The following is a 22,254-nucleotide window of genomic DNA, read 5'->3' as shown; positions in this document are numbered from 1 at the left end:
AAAAAGAAAGACATTTTTAACTACATGTCATACTGTAGGTTTCCCCCAACCCCGAACAGCCTAAATTAGGCCCAGGCATAAAGACAAGCTTTGGTACAAAGGAAAAAAGCTTCAGCTTCAAAAAAAAAAAAAAGATGAGCACAATGCTGCACCCATGAAATGCTTTAAAAAAAAAAAAGAAAACAAAAAGAAAAAAAAGCTTTGGCCTGTATGAACAACAACCTTGTTTTACTATAGTTTCCCCCAAAGCAGAGCCTGAGACAAAGACTTGTATTTGGATTGCTTATTTGGGAGCACTTTGATGGTTAATTTTATGTGTCAACTTGACTGAGCCACTGAGGCCCAGATTCAACATTATTTCTAAGTATGCCTATAGATTAGCCTTTGAGTGGGGAGATGCTGTAAAATAGACTGTAGATTGCCCTCGCCAATGTAGGTGGGCATCACCCAATCCGCTGAGGGCCCAGATGCAAGAAAAAGCAGAGGAAGAGAGAATTCATTCCCTTCCTGACTGACTGCTTAAGGGGCCCTTGGACTGGGATTTACACCATAGGCTCCCCTGGTTCTCAGGCCTTTAGACTCAGACTGGAATTAAACCACTGGCTTTCCTAGATGTCCATCTTGCAGACAGCAGATCGTGGGTGTGTGTGTGTGTGTGGGTGTGTGTGTGTGTGTGTGTGTGTGTGTGTGTGTGTGTGTCAACATCTCTCTCCCCCTATATACACACACACACACATATATACTATATATATGTAGTATCCTAGTCTCCTGTTGTTATATATATATATAATCACCTATTGTTCTGTTTCTCTGGAAAACCCTGACTAAAACATACTTTGGTGTCAAGAGTGGTTCTAGAGGAACAGAATGGTAAGAATGAGTTTTCTGAACTGGTTCCTGGGTTTCTGGAATTGACTCCATAATCTGCTTATATTTAAAGATGATAATGACCCTGTTTCCAGTAGTAAAGAGAGCATTGATAGTCTATGACATGATCCGGCAATAGTATATGCAAAGTGTCTGCATCCTAATCAAACACTTATAAGAAGCAAGGAGTTAGGTGCCTCTGTATACGATACTTTCAAACATTTTTGAAAACCTAATGAATATAATGACATTAGGTAGCTTTTCCTAATGTTGTTGAACAAAGTGCTGCAAGAAAGAATGAGCTCAGGAATTTGAGTTCTGAGCTCAAGCACTGCATAGGTGACCTAAGAGCATGCGTATGTCCTGAAGGGGACCCTCATCTCCTGTAGCCCCAGGGCTGAAATTACTGAAAATCAAACATGGAATCTCATCTGCAACTGCTAAATTACAACACAGGTTGAACTCCCAGCCTTGCAGATTGTCTACTGTTAAAGCGAAGGTATTGACTGGGAAAGAATGGGATCCAGTAAGTTAGGATGGGGTTGTGTGGAAAGACCCTGATGAAGCTGGGAACATTAAGCCTATAAATTCCAATGAACCTTCTTTGCCACAGAAAGATTTATCTACACCCCAAGTGGAAGTAGCATCCTCACAATCAGGATAAGTGACCTCTCCAACCCCAGCTGAAGTGACCTCCCCAAACTCAGTGGCAGCAGCATCCCCATCGTCAGTGACGTTTACCTCTCCGCCCACAGTAGTATGGGCTTTTTCACCTCCAACTGAGGGAGTTGACCCTGCATTGCCTGAGGAAACTGAAATGGCATCCACTGAGGCTGTTGCCATGAAAGACAATGTTGATTCTTCACTGGACCCACCCCCATCACCACTCTTTGCTTCAAGACCTATAACTAGACTCAAGTCCCAGCAGGCCCCTAAAGGTGAGGTATTATTTGTGACCCATGAGAAAGTGTGTTAAACTCCAAAAGAACTACTTGAGTTTTCTAATTTATACAGAAAGAAATCTGGGGAACATGTGTGGGAATGGATACTAAGGGTGTGGGATAGTGGGGGGAGGGACATAAAATTGGATCAGATTGAATTTATTGATATGCACTCATTATGCAGAGATTCTGCACTGTATATTTCAGCTCAGAGAGATATAAAGGGCTGTAACATTCTATTTGGTTGGTTGGCTAAAACATGGGGACCAAAATGTGACCCACAGTGAGTGGGTTGGAAATGCCAGACATGCCTTGGTTTAATGGGATTCAAAGGATTAGGGAGATTGGAATTTTAAAGTGTATTTTTCATTTAAGACTACTCACCCATACTGTGGCCAGAAAACATATCTTTCAGCAATACTATGAGAAACAAATTTGTGAGGGGAGCCCTGGCATCCCTGAAGAGTTTGTGATCCCTCTTCTCTGTAGGGCAGATCTCACAGTGGGAACTATGGTCACTGAATTGGGAAACCTAACTGAAACAGGAGTAATTAGATCCCAGGATGGCAGGAGCCAAGTAGCAGCATTCAATTTCCAAACACAAGGTGGGCATGGTTACCATGATGGACAGCAAAGTCAAAGCAACAATTAAAATAGTCTGACTCAGGAAGACCTATGGCATTGGCTAGTTAATCATGATCTTCCTAGAAGTTAAATAAATAGAAAGCCTACTGAATTCTTACTTGATCTGTATAAGCAGAAAAGTTCTAGGTCAACTGAACAAAAGTCTAACCTGAATCAAGAACAGAGTCATGGCCCCTCAATCAATTCCCAGACTTGATCTAATTTACAGGCCCAGAACCCCTTGAAAGAAGGGGGAGGTTAGGTCCCCTTGAGGAAGGACCCAAGTACAATACAGACAGACAATTTTTACTGTTAATATTTCTCCCAGGCTTCTCCAAAGGGACCTACAGTCTTCTACCAGGGTAACTATAAATTGTGGAAAGAGAAGTTATAAGAGCTTTCAGGGACTACTGGAAACTGACTCTAAACTGAAACTAGTTCCAGACCCAAAATGTCACTGGGGTCCATCAGTCAGAGTAGGTTGTTATGGAGGTCAGGTTATCAATAAAATGTTAGTTCAGGTCTGTTTCACAGTGGGTCCAGTGAGTGCCTGAACCCATCTTGTGTTTATTTCCCAAGTTCCAGAATGCATAATTGCAACAGACAAACTTAGCAGCTAGCAGAATCTCCACATTAGCTCCATCCATTATTGTGGAGTAGGGGATATTTTGGTGGTAAAGGCTAAGTATAAGCCATTAGGACTGCTTCTATATAGAAAAATAGCAAATCAAAAGCAGTACTGCATTCTTGGAGAAACTGCAAAGATTAGTGCCACCATCAAGGACTTGGCCTGTGCAGAAGCCAGATGGATCCTAGAGAATGACAGTGGATTATAGTAAACTTAACTAGGTGGTGATTTGAATTGCAGCTGCTGTACCAGATGTGGTTTCATTGCTTGAACAAATTAACATATCCCCTGGGACTCGTATACAGCTATTGGTCTGGCAAATAATTTTTTCTCAATACCTGTTAGTAAAGACCAGCAAAAGCACTTTGCATTCAGCTAGCAAGGCCAGAAATACACTTTCATTGACTTACCTCACGGATATATCAACTCTCCAGACCCATGTAATAATTTCATTTGCAGTGATTGATCACTTGTCTCTCTACAAGATATCACACTGGTCCATTACATTGATGACATTATGCTAATTGCACCTAGTGAGCAAGAAGTAGCAGCTGCTCTAGGTGTATTGGTAAGACATTTGCTTGTCAGGGGTGACAAATAAGTCTGACTAAAACTCAGGGGCCTTCTACCTTAGTGAAATTTCCAAGGGTTTAGTGGTGTGGAGCAAGTTGATGTATCTCTTCTAAAGTGAAGAATAAGTTGTTGCATCTGGCCCCTCCTGTTGGGCGTCTTTGGCAGCTGCACGGGACCCCAACAGGTTTTTCCTTTCCCTAGAGGGTTGGTGCCAAAGGGATTGCTCTTTTCTCCCCCCCAGGATATGGGGTGAAAAGAGATTCCAAGAAATGGGTGAGCACGCTGCTGCTCTCCCAGATAGGGAACAAACACATACACACACAGCGGGGGTTCTGTCAGGCAGTTCTGTTTATTGTAACACAAAAGATTATATTTATATGCTTAGCAGGCGGGGATTTCCAAGCTTAGGCCAATCCTTGAAAAGGTCAAATGTGCACGTGCCTTGCCTCTCTATGCTTAGCCCTCCCCCTTAACTTCCCTTGGGAGCCACCTTTTATCCGTTTAGGCCATCTGTTGTTTTTGCTTAGAAAAAGGGTGTGGTCCCATACCCTCCTATAACCAAAAGAGAGGCACAAAGCTTAGAGGGCCTCTTTGGATTTGGGAGGCAACTTATACCTTATTTGTGTGTGTTTCTTCAGCCCATTTACCAAGTGACCTGAAAACCTACTAATTTTGAGGAGAGCCAAAACTAAAGAAATCTCTGTTACAAGTTTAGGCTGCTGTGCAAGTTGCTCTGCCACTTGGGCCTTAAGATTCACAGGTCCAATGGTGTCTGAAGTGTCAGTGGGAGATAGGGATGCTGTATGGAGCCTTTGGTAGACCACCACAGGTAAATCATAGTGCAGGACCTTAAATTTTGGAGCAAAGCCCTGACATCTTCTGAAATAATTACTCTTCTTTTGAGAAACAGCCCTTGGCCTCCTACTGGGTCCTATTAAGAATGAACTCTTAACCATGGACCATGAGGTTACCATACAACTTGAGCTGACCATCATAAACCGGGTATTATCTGATGACCAAGCCATAAATTTGAGCATGCACAGCAACACTCCATCATCAAATGGAGGTGGTATATACATGGTAAGGCCCAATAAGGCCCTGAAGTCACAAGTAAGTAAGTTACATAAAGAAGTGGCCCAAATACCCATGGTACCCATTCCTGTTACATTGCTTTCTCTCTCCCAGCCTGCACCTATGCTGTCATGGGGAGTTCCCTAAGATCAGCTGACACAGGAAGAGAAAACTTGGGCCTAGTTTACAGATGATTTTGCACAACATGAAAGGCACCACTTGAAAGTGCACAGCTACAGCACTATAGCCCACCTCTGGAATATTCCTGAAGAATAGTGGTGAAGGGTGAGCACTCCCAGTGAGCAGAACTTCAGGCAGTGCACCCAGTGTTTCCTTTGCTTGGAAGAAGAAATTGCTAGACATTTGATTATATTCCAATTCATGGGCTTTGGCCAATGGCTTGGTTGTATGGTCAGGAACTTGGGAGAAAAAAATTGAAAAATTGGTGACAAAGAAATTTTAGGGGGCTGACCCCGTGTCTCACTCGGGAGAGTGCGGCGCTGGGAGCGCAGCGGTGCTGGGAGTGCCGAGGCCGTGGGTTCGGATCCTAGATCGGGATGGCCAGTGCGCTCACTGACTGAGCGTGGTGCAGACGACACCACTCCAAGGGTTGCGATCCCCCTACCAGTCACAAAAAATAAAAATAAAAATAAATTTAAAAAAAGAAATTTTAGGGAAGAGGTATGTGGATAGACCTCTCTGAATGCACAAAAAAAGTGAAGATATTTGTGTCCCATGTCAATGTTTACCAAAAGATAAAGTCAATAGGGCTGGATTATAATAATCAAATGGATAGGATGACGCATTCTGTGGATAACAGTCAGCCTCATTCCCCAGCCACCCCTGTCACACCCGCTAGGCTCATGAACAAAGTTGCCATGGTAGCAGCCAGCAATATAGACTTCTGCTCATTTAAGGCCACCACTGAATGCTCAATGTGCCCATGACAGAGACCAACACTAAGTCCCTGAGGCTTCTGGACCTGGGCAGGAATTACACTGCTGGCTTTCCTGGGTCTCCAGCTGCAGATGGCAGATCATAGGACTTCTCAGTCTCCATAATTGTGTAAGTCAATTCCTCATTATACAAGGTATCTTCAAAAAGATGGGAAGATTCATATTATCTTTTAACTTTACCTTTCCACAAACTTTTTGAAGTACCCTGTGTGCATATCCTATTGTTTCTTTTTTCTTTTGAAAACCCTAAATAATACAAGGAGCAATACCAAGGAGCAGGAGTAATATACCAGGAAGAATGAGAGAAGAAGGAAAGGCCTATATAAGGATTCATTATCAAGGTCCCTGCTGACAACTGGAGCAACGTAGCTTATTTCTAGCTCAGACATTCTAAAGAGCTCATAAAGTGGCTCTCAGAATTGTCCACCCAAGGAATGATTGAAATCATTTATCCATTTTTTTCTATCCCTCGTCATTTGAAGATTGTCCCCTTAAGGGTGTTAACATCTCCACACTTCAGAGCAGCATGTACAAGTTTGAAGTTTGTTGCATTGGAGAAACCTAAGACAGAAAATAATAGAACCATGGTATACACTTGAGGTAAGTTGCCACCTCTGTGATATAAGTTTAGAGGCTGCACAAAACAATTTGCTATTATCTGCTATGCCTGAAATCAAAGGTGAGGTAAAGAGGATGTGTATCAGAGGTGTCTGATACAGGCACAAATCTGATAGCTGTACTGAAAGTTGAATTCTACCATTTCTTAATAAAATTTTGTTTTAACAAATATAATACTGGCCTTGAGGGTGAAATAAAGTACCCCATTCTAAGGTCTCTAAGTAGGGTCTGACCTATAATTAACAAGTGGCCTTAAAAATTATGCAGTCAGAGTGGGTGATGTCAGAAAGATGGCAGAGTAGGAAGCTCCAACTCCTTCTTACTCCCACATAAACAGAGATTCAACAACATACATCTCTTTATGAGAAATCTAGAAACCCATTAATAGGCTCCTAATTCCCAGGCTAGCACAAAACCAGTGTACCAAAAGCAGTAAGAAAATGTACAGCACCCTCTCATCATAGTCTATTCCCCAAACAGACCCATGTAATCGGAACACTCCTAGCTCCCAACTGCTCCCTGGAGAGGAAAAGTAAAAACTGGACTGTACATCCAATATTTTGGCTTTTCAGGGGGGAGCTTCCCAAAGGGCTGGCTTCTGTCTTGCCTGTCTCAGAGCAATGAAAGGACCTTGCATAATAAGATGTCTGGGTGCTGCTGAGAACAAAAAAGAGCTGGGTGGCATGCTGCTATTTCAGGGGACCATGGTACAGGAGACAGACACAAAAGAGAGCAAGAAATTATGAGCTCCTGTAAAAAAGAAACAAGAAATACCTCTAACTAGAAATCTACACACAAGTCCAGACAAAACACATCCACAGAAAAGGTTTGAGGCCTCTAGAATCTCTATCCAGGCTGATTGGTAGAGGTCTTTCCCAATATGAGGCCAGTCTGGTAAGACTAGGAGAGGTGACTGCTTTTTTTCAAATGCAGGGATATGAACACAAAGTTACAAGGAACACAAAGAAACAGGAAAAAATGGCTAAAACAAAGGAACAAAATAAATCTACACTAATCAAAAGAAATGATGCTGTATGTATTATTTGACAATGAATTCAAAATAGCTATCATAATAATGCTCAACAAGCTCAAAAGAACTAGACATAAACAAAATGAGAATTTCAGCTCAGAAATAGAAAATATAAAAGAGAAACAAAAAAAATTTTGGAGTTGAAGAATGCAAAAAAAGAACTGAAAAATTAACTACAGACATTCAGCTACAGACTTGATTAAGGAGAAGAACAAGTGAACTTGAAGACAGGTCATTTGAAATTATCCAGTCTTAAAAGCCTGCAGGACTTATAGGGCATCATGAAGAGGAACAAATACACATTATAGGCATTCTAGGATGAGAGAGAGAGAAAGAGCCTGAAAGCTTTATTTAAAGAAATAATGGCTAAAAACTTTACAAATCTGTGGAAGAAAATGAACATTCATATTTAAGAAGACCAACAGATCTCAAATAAGAGGAACCCAAAGAAGTCCACACCAAGACACATTATGACCAAAATTTCTGAATTCAAACACAAAGAGAGAATTTTGAAAGCAGCAAGAGAAATGCCAGTCATCATGTACAAGGGATCCCACAAAAGACTATAAGTGGATGTCTCAGCAGAAACCACACAGGCCAAAAGAGAGTGAAATGACATATTCAAAGTGGAAAAAAAAACTGCCAACCCAGAGTACTATATCCAGAAAAGCTGTCATTAGAAAGAAAGGACAGAATAACTTTCCAGATAAACAAAAGCTGAGGGAGTTTATGACCACTAGGTGTACCTCACAAGAAAAAAAGGCATTCCTACAAGTTGAAATTAAAAGATGCTAAACAGAAACACAAAAGCATTTGAAAATGTAAAGCTCATCAGTAAAGATAAATATTATAGACAAATACAAAATATTGTAATTCTGTAATAGAAGTACATAAATCACTTTTAATTATAATATAAACTTTAAAAGAGAAAAGTATAAGAAATCTAAAACTATAAAAATGCATTAATGGATTCACAGTATAAAAAGAGGTAATTTGTGGCATTAATAACATAAAGGGTAGAGTTTTTATGTGTGACTGAACTTAAGTTGTTTCACACTAAAATAAACTGTTATATTTTATATAATCCCCATGGTAACCACAAAGAAAATACTTATCGTAGACGCACAAAAAAAAGACAAAGAAATCAAAGCATATTGATACAAAAAAATCAATGAAAAACAAAGGAAGATAGCAAGAGAGGAAAAGAGAACAAAAAAACCTCAAGATTTGTTTGTTGAAAACAGTTAACAAAATGGCAAGAGTAAGTCTCTACCTATCAATAACTGCTTTAAATGAAAATGGGTTAAAGCTCCCAATCAAGAGATATAGAGTAGCTCAATGGATTAAAAAAGGAGAAATAAAAAAGCAAGATTCTTCCACTATATACTGTCTACAAGATATTCACTTTAGAATTAAGGACACACATGGGCTGAAAGTGAAAGAATGGAAAAATATATTTCATACAAATGATAACCACAAGGGGAAGGCATACTTATATCAGACAAAATAAACTTTCAGTGAAAAACTGTCAAAAGTAAAAAAGAACATTATATAATGATAAAAGTGTCAAAACACCAGAAATATTTAACAATTGCAAATATCTATCCTCCCAACATCACAGCATCTAAATACAGAAAGCAAACATTGACAAACCTAAAGGGAGAAATAGACAATAACACAACAGTAGGAGATTTTAATAATCACTTTTAATAATGGATAGAATATCCAGAGAGAAGATCAATAAGAAAAGGGGGACTTGAAAGTCACTACAGACCAAATGGACCTATCAGACAAATATAGAACATTCTACCCCAAAGTAAAAGAATGTACATTTTTACGAAACATACATGGAACAATTTCTAGGACAGATCATATGTTAGGTCAAAAAACATGTACTAACAAATTTAAAAAGATTTAGTTCATACCTAGAATCACTTCCAACCAAAATAGATTGAAACTAGAAATCAATAGCAGAAGTAAAACAGAAAATTCAAAATAAGTGGATATTGAACAACACACACTTGAACAATCAGTGGGACAAAGAAGAAATCAAAAGGTGAATTAGAAAATATCTTGAGGCAAATGAAAATAGAAATGCAACATACCAAGACTTACAGGATATAGCAAAAATACTACTTGGAGACAGAAGTTTGTAACACTACATGCCTACATCAAAAAAGAAGAAAGTTTTCAAATGAACAATCTAACTCTTTACCTCAACAAACTAGAAAAAGAAGAGCAAACTAAGCCCAAAGTTATAAGAAGGGAGGAAATAATAAAGATGATTACAGAAATAAGCAAAAGAAAAAAGAGAAAAGCAATAGAAATAATAAGCAAAGATAAGAGTTGGGGGTTTTTTTCACTTGTTTTATTGTTTTATTTTATTTTGGGGTTTTTTTATTGAAAAATAATTGATTATACATATTTGTGAGGTACAGAGTTGACTATCAGTATTTGTGTACAATTTGTGATGATTGAATCAGGAGTTGGTTTTGTTTTTCAACAAAATTGACAAATCTTCACAGTAAAAGAAAAAGAAAAGACTCAACTAACAATCAGAAATGAAAGAAGAGATATTACAACTGAAGCCACAGAAATTAAAAAAAAATTGTAAGAGCCCACTGTGAACAATTATATGCCAACAAATTGGATAACCTAATAGAAAAAGATAAATTCCTAGAAACATACACTATACAAAAACTAAATCATGAAGAAGTAGAAAATCTGAATAGACATATAACCCATAAGAATGTTGAATCAGTCATCAAAAACCTTCCAACAAAGTTTAAGACAAGATGGTTTCACTGGTAAATTCTACCAAACATTTAAAGAAGAATTAATACCAATCCTTCTCAAACTCTTCCAAAAAAATTGAAGAGAAGGGAATATTTCCAAACTCATTTTACAAAGCCAGCATTACCCTGATATGAAAGCCAGAAAAAGATGCCACCATAACAACAAAAAACTACAGGCCAGTATCTCTAATGAATATAGATACAAAAAACATCAACAGAATGCTAGCAAACCAAATTCAACAGGGACATTGAAAGGCTAATATACCATGAACAAATGGAATTTATCCCTGAGATGTATATACCCAAAGGAATGAAAATCATCATGTTGAAGGGATACCATCACTCCCATGTTCATCACAGCTCTATTTATAATAGCCAAGACATGGATCCAACCTAAGTGTCCATCAATGAATGACTGGATAAGGAAAATGTGGTATGTACACACAGTCAAATATTACTTAGCCATAAAAAACAATGAAATTCTTCCACTTGCAGCAACACAGATGAACTTGGAGAAAATCATGGTTTAAGTGAAATAAGCCAGGCACAGAAAGAGAAATATCACATGTCCTCACCCATAAGTAGGAGCTAAAGAAGAAAGAAAAAGAAAGACCACAATAAAATGTTGAACTTTCAGAAGGACAGAACAGACCTATAGTTACTAGAGGTGGGAAACGGGGAGGGGGCTGGGTGTCTGGGATTAATCGGGTAAGGGACACAAATAATTGCAATTTGTAATTGAGAACATGCTAATGATATTGATTTGATCATCACATATTGTACACAAATACCGATAGTTCAACTCTGAATGCCATAAATATGTATAATCAATTATGTTTCAATTCAAAAAATAAATTAAAAAATTAAAAATAATATGAAAATCAGTCACATTGTATCACATTAACATGGTGAAGGACAAAAATCACAATCATTTCAGTGGACATAGAAAAAAGCATTTAATAAAATCCAGCACACTTTCATGATAAAGACTCTCAACGAAAAAGGTATAGAAGGAATTTACATCAACATATCAAGACCATATATGAAACGCCCACAGTTAGCATCATAGTAACAACAAAAAATTAAAAGCTTTTTCTCTAAGATCAGAAAGTAGGCAAGGATCTTCTATTCCCTCCTTCTATGCTGCATAATTCTAGAAGACCTAGCCAGAACAATTAATCATGAAAAAGAAATTTTAAAAATTCAAATTGGAAAGGAATAAGTAAAATTAACTCTGTTTGCAGATGACTTGATTTTATATGTAGAAAACCCTAAAGACTCCACACAAAAAAAATGTTAAAACTATTCAATGAATTCAGTAAAGTTGCAGGGTGCAAGACCAACAAACAAAAATTGGTTACATTTCTATACATTAACTACATGAAGAGAAAACTAAGAAAATAATCCCATTTTAAATAGCTATCCTGTGTTTATAGATAAAAACACTTAGTCTCAGAAAATGTCCATACTATCTGAAGTGATCTACAGATTTAGTTCAATCCATATCAAAACTGCAATGGCACTTTTTAGAGAAATAGAAAAAAATCCTAAAATTCATCTAGAGAAAGAAGAAAAAAATTGGAGGCCCACAACTCCTGATTTCAAAATGTATTACAAAGCTACAGTAATTAAAACAGTGTGGTAATGGTATAAAGACAGACTTATAACCCAGTGGAACAGAACAGAGATCCTGATAGGGATGCCAAGAATAGACAATGGGTGCTATGGTCTGAATGTTTGTCCCCTCCAAGCTCATGTGGAAGCTTGGTCCCCAGTGTGGCAGTGTTAAAAGGTGAGGCCTTTGGGAGGCAATTGGATCATGAAGGTTATGCCCTCATGAATGGATTGATCCATTTATGTATTAATTAGTTGAGGGACAAGTGGGTTATCAAAGGACTGACACTCATGACTTTATGAGGAGAGGAAGAAGCATGTTAGTGCGCTCTTGCTCAGCCCTGGCCATGTGAAGCCCTGCCAAGAAGGCCCTCACCAGATGTGCCCCCTTGACCTTGGATTTCCCAGCCTCCAAAACTGTGAGAATTATATTTTGTTTCTTTATAAATGACCCAGTTTTAGGTATTCTGTTATAGCAGCAGAAAACAGACTAATTCAATGGATAGTCTTTTCAACAAACGGTTTTGAGAAAATGGTGTATCCACATGTGAAAGAATGAAATTGGACCCTCACCTTATACCATACACAAAAATCAACTCAAAGTAGATTAAAGACTCAAATGTAAGGCCTAAAAATGTAAAACTCATAGGAGAAAACATAGGGAAAAAGTTTTATGACATTGGGCTAGTTACTAATTTCTTGGATATGACGCCAAAATCACAAGCAACAAAAGCAAAAATAGACAAGTGGGACCACCTCAAACTAAAAAGCTTCTGCACAGCAAGGAAAGATCAGAGTGAAAAGGAAACCTATGGAATGGGAGAAAATATTTGCAAATCATACATATGATAAGAGGTTCGTGTCCAAAATGTATAAGGAACTCACACGATTCAACATCAAAAAATCAAGTTGCCTGATTTAAAAATAGGCAAAGGAATTGCATAAACACTTCTCCAAAGAAGACATACAAATGTCTAGCAGGTACATGAGAAGGTGCTTGGCATCACTAATGATCCGGAAAATACAAATCAACACCACAATGAGATATCACTTCACAATAATATGTCTATTATTAAAATTTAAAAAAAAAAATTTTAATGGAAAATAAGTGTTGGAGAGGGTATGAAGGAAAAGGAACTCTTGTACACTGTTGGTAGAAAGGTAAATTGGTGCAGTCATTATGGAAAACAGTATGGAAGTTCCTCAAAAAAGTAAAAGTAGAACTACTATATGATCCAGCAATCCATTTCTGGCTATTTATCCAAAGGAGTAGAAATGAGGATCTCAAAGAGATATATACACTCCCATGTTCATTGCAGCATTGTTCACAATAGTCAAGAGGTCAAAGAAAACTAAATGTCCATTGATGGATGAATGGATCAAAAATGTGGTAAATGCATACAGTGGAAAATGTATGTATACAATGATAATGTGAAATTCAGCCTTAAATAAAAAGGAAAAAATCCTTTCACATGGTACAATATGGATGCATCTACAACATAGTAAATGAAATATGTCAGTCACAGGATATAGCAAAAATAATACTTGGAGACAGAAGAGACAGAAGAACTGCATGATTCTACTTATATAAAGTATCTTAAGTAGTCAAAGTCAAAACTTGATATCCATATGCAGAGTGAAAAACCAGATCCCTATCTCTCATCATATACCAAAATCAACTCAAAATGGATTAAAGACTTAAGTGTAAGAACTGAAACTAAAAAACTGCTAGAAGAAAACATAAGGAAAACCCTTCAAAACATTGGTCTGGGCAAAAATTTTATAAAGTCTTCTAAAGCACAGGCAACAAAAGCAAAAATAGACAAATGAGATTACATCAAACTAAAAATCCTCTGCAAAGGAAACCATGAACAGAGTGAAGAGACAATCAGCAGGATGGGAAAAAATATTTGCAAAATATTCACCCAACAAAGGATTAATATCTAGAATGTGTGGAACTTAAACAACTAAACAACAACAACAACAAAAAACCCCCAAACAATCCAATTAAAAAATGGTAAAAAGACCTGAAAAAACATTTCCCAAAATAAGACATACAAATGGCCAACAGATATATGAAAAAATGCTGAACATTACTAGTAATCAGGCAAATGCAAATCAACACCACAATGAGATACCATCTCATCCCAGTTAGAAAGGCCATTATCAAAAAGACAAAATGTTAAGAAATTCCAGTGAGGATGTGGAGAAAAGGGAACTCATACACTGCTGGTGGGAATGTAAATTAGTACAGTCATTATGGAAAACAGTATGAAAGTTCCTCAAAAAACTAAAAATAGAACTACCACATGATCCAGCAATTCCCTTGATGGGTATTTATCCAATGGAAATAAAATTCACATACCAAGATATCTGCACCCCATGTTTATTGCAGCACTACTCACAGTAGCCAAGATATGAAAATCAGTCTAGGTGTCCATCAACAGATTAATGGATAAGGAAAATATGGTATATATATATATATGTATATATATATATATATATGTACACACACATATTATGGAATACTACTCAGCCATAAAAAAAAAGGGAAATCCTATCATTTGTGGCAAAACAGTTGAGCCTAGAAGTTAAATAAATCAGGAACAGAAAGATAAATACCACATATTCTCACTTATACATGGGAGCTAAAAAAAAAAAAAAATCCTTGATCTTATGGAAGGAGAAAGTAGAATTAAGGTTACCAGAGGCTAGAGGCTAGGAAGAGGAAGGGGGAAGGGAGAATAGGGAGAACGTTAACGTACATGAAATTATAGGCAGATAGGAAAATAAGCTCTAGTGGTCTACAGTAGTGCTAGGCATTTGTAATCAATAATAATCTTTGTATGTTTCCAAAATGGCTACAAGAGAGGAGCTTGAGTGCTTTCATCACAAAGAAACAATAAATCTTTACAAGGATGGATATGCTAATGATCCTGATTTGATCATTACAGATTGTGTACATGTATTGAAATATAACTCTTTACCCTATAAATGTGTACAATTGATACATGTCAATTAAAAATTAATTAATTAACAACTTAAAATGTAAAAAAAAATTTTAAATAGTCGAACTCATCAAAGCTGAAAATAAAGTGGTGATTGCCAGGGACTGGGGGAAGAGGAAGCAGGGAGTTGCTGTTCAATGGGTGTAAAGTTTCAGTCATGCAAGATAAAAAAGTTCTAGAGGTCTGCCGTACAACATTGTGCATATAGTTAACGATACTGTAATGTACACTTAAAATTTTGTCAACTATCTTGTCAAAATGATGTCTATTTTCTTGAACATTTTGGCATTTTCTTAGAACTACATGTGTCAGAGTGAATCAAGATGTTTCTCAGAACTTCTTAGTTATTAGATTGACTCAATCTTCACGCTTTGTCTGTTAATAAATGCCCTTTACTTTTCTTTTAATATAGTGGAATATTATGAATCTTCATTCCCCTAACTCCCTTCAGCCATTGTATCTGCTTGATTTTTTTTTTAACTATGCAACTACCTTAAGAATTACCTTCTATCATGGTATGACATGTTGCCAATTGGCTCATTGCATTTAGCAGTTGGAGAATCATTCTCACCAGTCATTCCTTTCAATATCTTTGTAGCTTGTGGTCTTCTGGTAGCTCTTTCAAAGAATGACTCATTCTCATAATAAGTAAGAATCCCTTTTCTGACTTTATACATTGGGTACCATTTCTCTTACATGCTTTCTCAATTTTAAGGACAAATTTAAGGCTTGCAATAATAGCAGAGTGTCAAAAAGCCAGCACCTCTATCAAAAAGTAATGAAAATTAAAATTTTTATTCTTAATATATAAAGTGTGCATTTTCTACATAAAGAGACATAGAGTATGCAAAGGCAGTGAAACCACTCCCATCACTATGTTTTCTGGCTTCATCTTCTCAGTTTCATTAAAACAAAAAACAGGATTATAGCATGGCTTTGTTACCAAAAAATGCATTAACTAAATATTACATTGAAATCAACAAAGATTGTGAAACAACTGAAGTAAATGGAAGTTCTTAACAGGAGAAATGAATAGTGCACCCTAGGACACCAAGCAGTCTAGTCTTCAAAGTCCCTAAAGAAACATGGATGCTATCCAGGAAGCGCTTAGAAAGAGAGATTTAAAAGAGATTTATCATAGATAATAAATATCTTCATCCAGGAAAACAAGAAAATTCAGATCAGGCTTCCACTATAAATAGAAGGAGCTTCCAGAAAGAAATTTAAGAAGTTTCATAGTTATCACAACAGTGATGTCGATCGTCAAGGAGTAAGGTGCAAGGAAATGGTGGTACAGTACTACTGTAGGTACCAATTCTAACTGAAAAAAAGTCCCCAATGACTTAGTCTGAGAGTTGTCATTCTCGAGAAGACAAGGAATAGACAGCAGCAACACAAAGCCATTTTTCCCCCTAGCGTATAATCCATATTTATAGACAAAGTTTCAGACTAGGTAGGCCTAAGTCATCACACGAGGCCCTGATTTATCCTTAATCTTAATCACTCTCCAAAAGATAGAAGTGATTCTGTGGTCCCACTAGCAGTCCTCTAAGTTCAGGTGACTTCAGGATACCTTGGCCTAACTGGATGGGCTGAAATATCCTAATACATAGGATCCAAATACACAGGATCCTCCCAATGAAGGGTAAACTAAAAGATATTAAAATCAGGCCAATAACTGACTAGAGCTAATGAAAACTAAACTAGTAATACCCGACTTCTAGGTTGTTTATTCACGCAAGAAGCATTACATTGTTGTCTATTGTATATATAGAATTGTACCACATATTGTGTCCAATAGAACTCCCTGATATACGCTATTTAGTTACTGTCATTCCAGTGTCTGGCTTCCCATACTGACATGGCATTCCATGACTAGCCTCCAAAAACATTGACTCCCATCTTGATTACCATCCTGGGAAGTTTAGTCACCTAAGGCACTAATCAAAAGGTAGAGAGGGGAAGAGGAACAGGTAAAGGGTCATGGAAATCAGCTACAATGTATATTGAGAAGTTAAAAGAAAAAAAATAAAATAAAGGTAGATACATCCACAAAGTAACATCACCCCAAGAAAACAAAGATAGCATTTGGCAAAACCTAAAATAATAACAGATAAGAAAACAATGTTTCCACTTATCTCATTTTCTAGTAATAGATAATATTTATGTTACTAATAACTAGAGATTGCCAGCCATATTTAAGTCTTTAATCCATTTTGAGTTGATTTTGGTATATGGTGAGAGGTACAGGTCCAGTTTCATTCTTCTGCATATAGATGCCCAATTTTGCCAGCACCATTTAATGAAGAGGCAGTCTTCTCCTCAATGTATGTCCCAGTTGCCTTGTCAAATATCAGTTGGCTGAAAGTAAGTGGGTTGATTCCTGTGTTTTCTATTCTGTTCCATTGATCCAGGTGTCTGTTTTTATGTCAGTACCATGCTGTTCTGGTTACAATAGCTTTGTAATATAATTTGAAGTCAGGTAGTGTTATGCCTCCAGCTTTATTTTATTTAATTAATTTATTTGTTTTTGCTCAATGGCATTTAAAGAATCTTGAGAGTAATAGGGAAACCACCTTGGATTATTTTAATTCATAACCATGCCTGTGTTCTATTTCTAGATGTGGAAAATAAAAGAATAAGGATAGATAAGAAAGTAAAGATGTTATGACAGTTTTATATCTGGCTCTACACCATCCTCAAATCTTCAAATTCACCTATAGGCCACACGCATCAGTACAGAGAAGCTAGCATCTATTATCTTGGAATCATTTTCAACCTTAGTACTGTCCAATTTTGCCCTGGGCATATTGACCTTTATTGATACTTCTGGCTTTGACTGTACAATTAGACTTTCTTTTTATGTCTTTGCCTCTGTCTTCAGCAGACTGAACTATGCACACTACTTTGTCCAGGGCTATGACTTTTGCTTCCCTGCTTCATTAAGATTCACCCTCTTGCCATGTGCTGTCTTGGATCTTCCTAGGACTATTATAAGTCCCACCCACTCTGCTCCTCAGACTCTTTGGCAGAACTTTTATGCCTTCCAAAGCCCTCAAGAAAATAAGAGAAACTTACATTGTATGGGATAGAACCTAGGAGCCAGACAGATGTGATTTTCAGTGTCTGGCTCAGTTAAATGACCTTCACCTTTAACTTCTCTTATCCCCAGTTTATTTGACTGTGACATGGAGCAGCGCCTCCTAATGGACCCATCTTGTGCCTTGTAAGTGAGAAGCAGACAGCATATTTAATAAATGGTAATTTTTCACTTCTGCTTTGTACATAAAGGTCTTAAATTAATTTATTCAGCAAATACTCATAGATTACCTCTTCTATTTTTCTAGGCACTTATAGATACACGGGTAATCAAAATAGAGTTCCTGCCCTCAGAGAACTTACAATAATGTGTAGAGACAGATAACAAACAAACCAGCAATTAGCACGGCAGATAATCAGATGATGATACTTCTTATGGAGAAAGATAAAATAAAGTAAGGGGAAGGATGAATGGGGTGTTTACAGTTCTTTTATACAGAGGACTAAGTAAAGTGACATTTGAACATATTCCTAAAGAAAATGAGCAAGAAAGCCAAAAATATACATATCCTTTTAGAAAGAGGGAACAATAAGTAAAAAAGCACTGAAGCAGGGACATGCTTGACATGTCTGAGAAACAGCAAAATATACAGTGAGACTGGAACAGAGAGAGCAAACAGAAGAGTAAAAGATGGGGTCAGTGAAGTAGAATGATTAGATTATGTGTATTAGTCCGTTTCTGCTGCTTATAACAAAATACCTGAAACTGGGTGATTTATAAAGGAAATGAAATTTATTGCTTACAGTATTGGAGGCTAGGAAGTCCAAAGTTCAGGGAGCACATCTGGTGAGGGCTTTCTTTGGTGGTGACTTCAGTGATGGCAGGGTATCACATTACAAAATTGGTGGAGCAGAGAGAGCAAGAGAGAGTAACCTCCTCATTCACTCCTTTTTTTAAAGCCCTCAGAACCATGCCCCTGACCACCATAATTAGTCCATTCACTACTGCACAGTCCTACAGTTCAATCACCTCTTAAAGGCTCCACCTTTCAACTATCATAATAGGATTTCCCACCTTCTTAACAGTCACAGTGGGGGCTAAGTTTCTAATACATAAAACTTGGGGGACACAATTCAAGCTTCAGTGAGTTTGTGGGGACATAATTCAATCCACTACAGTATGGCTTTGCCTACCATTGCAGGAACTCTGGCTTTCACTTTGAATGAGGTGAAAAGTCATTCAAAGATTTTGAGAAAAGACATTACCCAACATGTTAAAAATATCTCTTTGGCTGTTGTAGCCTGAATACGGGGAGGCCTAAGGAATTGTAGCTATCATGCAATCTAACCCAACAGCTATGTAGCTGTTTTACTACATTATTAGACTATCACATAGTAGACTCTATGTCCTGTTGTTGGCCAAGATTTTCAGTCTGTTAACATAACTCCTACATGACATTTTGTAGCATTTATTTTCCAAAATACTCTTCTGCTGGTATTATAATACCATGTCAATTCTTGGTAATATTTTTATTCAGTTAGCAAGTTAACAAAACATGAGTATATGTTCATGGTTAAATATATCTAAAGTAAACAGGCGCTATGACATTCTTTAAATTTTTCAATGATAACTTTACTTACTCTCTTGTATTGAATAATTTGTTTTTCCCCATTCAGTGGAAGATTGAGGAGCAAGTCTTAAACCAAGTCTTTACCAACTAATCTCAGTGACTATTTTAGCCTGAATGCTGGTAGTGAAGCTTACTGTACTTTCAGGCACCATTGCTCCATCCATGAGTGATGAAGTAGTTCATTCCCCACTTAGAATGGGAAACAGGAGAGGGACGAAACAGGATGCAAGGTTGTGAAGCTCCATGGTCAGATCTGGCATTGCATTTTCAACGTCAGTTCAACAAACGTTTCTTGAAACTAACCTCTAAATGAGGATGAAATTACATAAGGTCACTGACATCAAAGAGCTTGTTTTGTCTGATAAGTTATGCATTTTCAGAACTTTCTAAATACCACTTTAAAGTGGCTACAAAACCTCTTCAAAGAAAAATAAAATTATTTTTGGACTTTCCATCGTTTTGGTTTATTCAACCCAAGCCACTTCTCCCCTAATTAGAACAGATAATTAAAAGTTAACTTTCTTTTCAAAGCAGAGAATAGCCAGTGGCCCATCAGCTAAGAAACAGAGCTTTCTAGATTGTATGTAATCTTAATGGTCATTTTAAGACTAGAAGGGACACAAAATGTCATTTAATACATCTCTCTGCCTGTAGGTAGGACGTATCTCCACTATGCCCAGGCAAACAGGCTTCAATGTTTCAGGTCCACCTCAATCAATGTGTTTAGACAAGTTTTATGCCAACCTATATTTGTTCATCTCTTAGCAGGGAGATTACACTGCATGCTAGTTTTATGTATATGAAAATATTTCATCTCTGCTCACTCAAAAATCATATAGTAATAAATTCCCAAAGAACTTCTAGATGAATATATAAAAGCTTTCAAATGAATATACAAAGGAGAAATTTTTAGGAGTTTGTGGTTATCTTAGACATTGAAGAAGTGGTCATAAATTTTTATTTTTGGATGGAAAACTATAAGAAGGCAGTAAAGCCCTTTCTTATTATTAAGGCTAAGCAAAACAAACACTATTTTAACCTTTGTTGTGTCTCTGGCTCATGTGTACTCCACCATTGTAACTGGACTTTCTCCTGCATTGCCCAGTGTTGGCTGTTTGTACTTTTTTCTTCCTAGATCTGTTTTTCCTCAAACTCTCTTTAGTTTCTGCATTTTCTGTGTATCTATCGTTTTCCTTCCTTGACTTTTTTCCCTGATCCATTGTTTGGGTTAATATATGTCATTATGCTACATTTTTACATTTTTATTTTTGCTTACTTTTTAAAATATTTTCCTTATCCTTTTTTTTTTTTTTTCTCTCTCTCTCTTTTTGTACATCACTTTTTAAATTCTCACTTTCTCTCTTGGTAAATACAAGTCTTATGCCATTTGAAATATAACTGTAGTCCTACGACTTCCATGATGTGATCAGGTCTTGGCCTTTGACAATTTATTAAATAATCATGTAAGTTGGCCAGAAAAGGCAAAAGAAACAGCATCTAAGTCTATAATCTCAAGTTACTCACTGAATTACAAAGTTAATAAGTACTGAAACTTCACCACTGTATACTTTCATTCCACGTTTTATCTATATCTAAGGAGAAAATAGGGTTAGTGCCAATTTCAATAAAGGATTTGCCAGGGAGAAAGAAAATTTTACATCCATTTTTAAAACAACTGTATGACTTTTAGTTGGCATTGTATAACTACTGATTTAGAAAAAAATATGGACTTTGAATGTATGGCATTCAGGTCTGTAATATATCGACCAGCACCAGTAGTCAACTGTATGACTTTTAGTTGGCATTGTATAACTACTGATTTAGAAAAAAATATGGACTTTGAATGTATGGCATTCAGGTCTGTAATATATCGACCAGCACCAGTAGTCACCCAATGGATTGAGCAGATCCATTAGCCACTTAGAATCACCAAGCAGACCCCAGCCCAACTCATCCCTTCTATCATTTTAGTGTTTCTTATTTAATTTGCCTCTGATCTCATAACTGAGGCAATTTTACAAAGATTTTTGTTATATTGAGGACCATCTCAGCTCCTTCAGTGAAATTAATAGTGTTTCATAAACTAAAAAAATTATATTAATAATAATTGTGGTAGAAAAAATAATGACAATAATGACTTCTTTCCCCACCAAAGATGTCCATGCCCTAAGCCCTGGAACATGTGAATATGTCACTTTACAGGGCAAAAGGTAATTAAGGTGGTATATGGAATTAAGGTTGTAAACTAGCTGAACATACAATAGGAAAATGATCCTGGATTACCCCAGGTGAGCCCAGTGTAATCACAAGAGTCCCAGAAACAGGCAGGAAAAGGGAGAAAGGACAGTCACACTCTGACTGATTCAAAAGGAGAAGGATTCCACCTACCATTGCCATTTTTGAAAAGTGAGGGAGAAACCATTAGTCAAGTAATGCAGAAGCCTCTAGAAGCTGAAGAGCTTCCAGAAGAAACAAAGTCCTAATTACAGCTTCGTTGGAGCCCAACGAAACCCATTTCAGACTTCAGATCACCAAAACTAAAGGATAATAAATTTGCCTTGCTTTAAGCCACTACATCTGATAATCCGTTACTGCAGCAATAGAAAACTAATGCAATAATAAATGCCATAAATCGTTTTATGACTATCATTTTAAAATGTGTGTCAAAAATAAAATCAGATCAAGTTAGAAAATTGTTTTAAAGTTTGTTGTGCGTGCAATAGAACAGTTTGAGAACCAGGAAACTGAAGGTGGTAAGAAGACCCACGCATAGCAGTTACAGGGCAGCTTAACATGCATAAAGGAGGAAGTATTTTGAACTTTTTTGTAACTGACTTATAAGCAGAAATATCTAAGCTG

The sequence above is a fragment of the Cynocephalus volans genome, chromosome 2 (assembly GCF_027409185.1).
Source record: "Cynocephalus volans isolate mCynVol1 chromosome 2, mCynVol1.pri, whole genome shotgun sequence".
NCBI lineage: Eukaryota > Metazoa > Chordata > Mammalia > Dermoptera > Cynocephalidae > Cynocephalus > Cynocephalus volans.
This window is presented reverse-complemented; position numbering follows the sequence as displayed.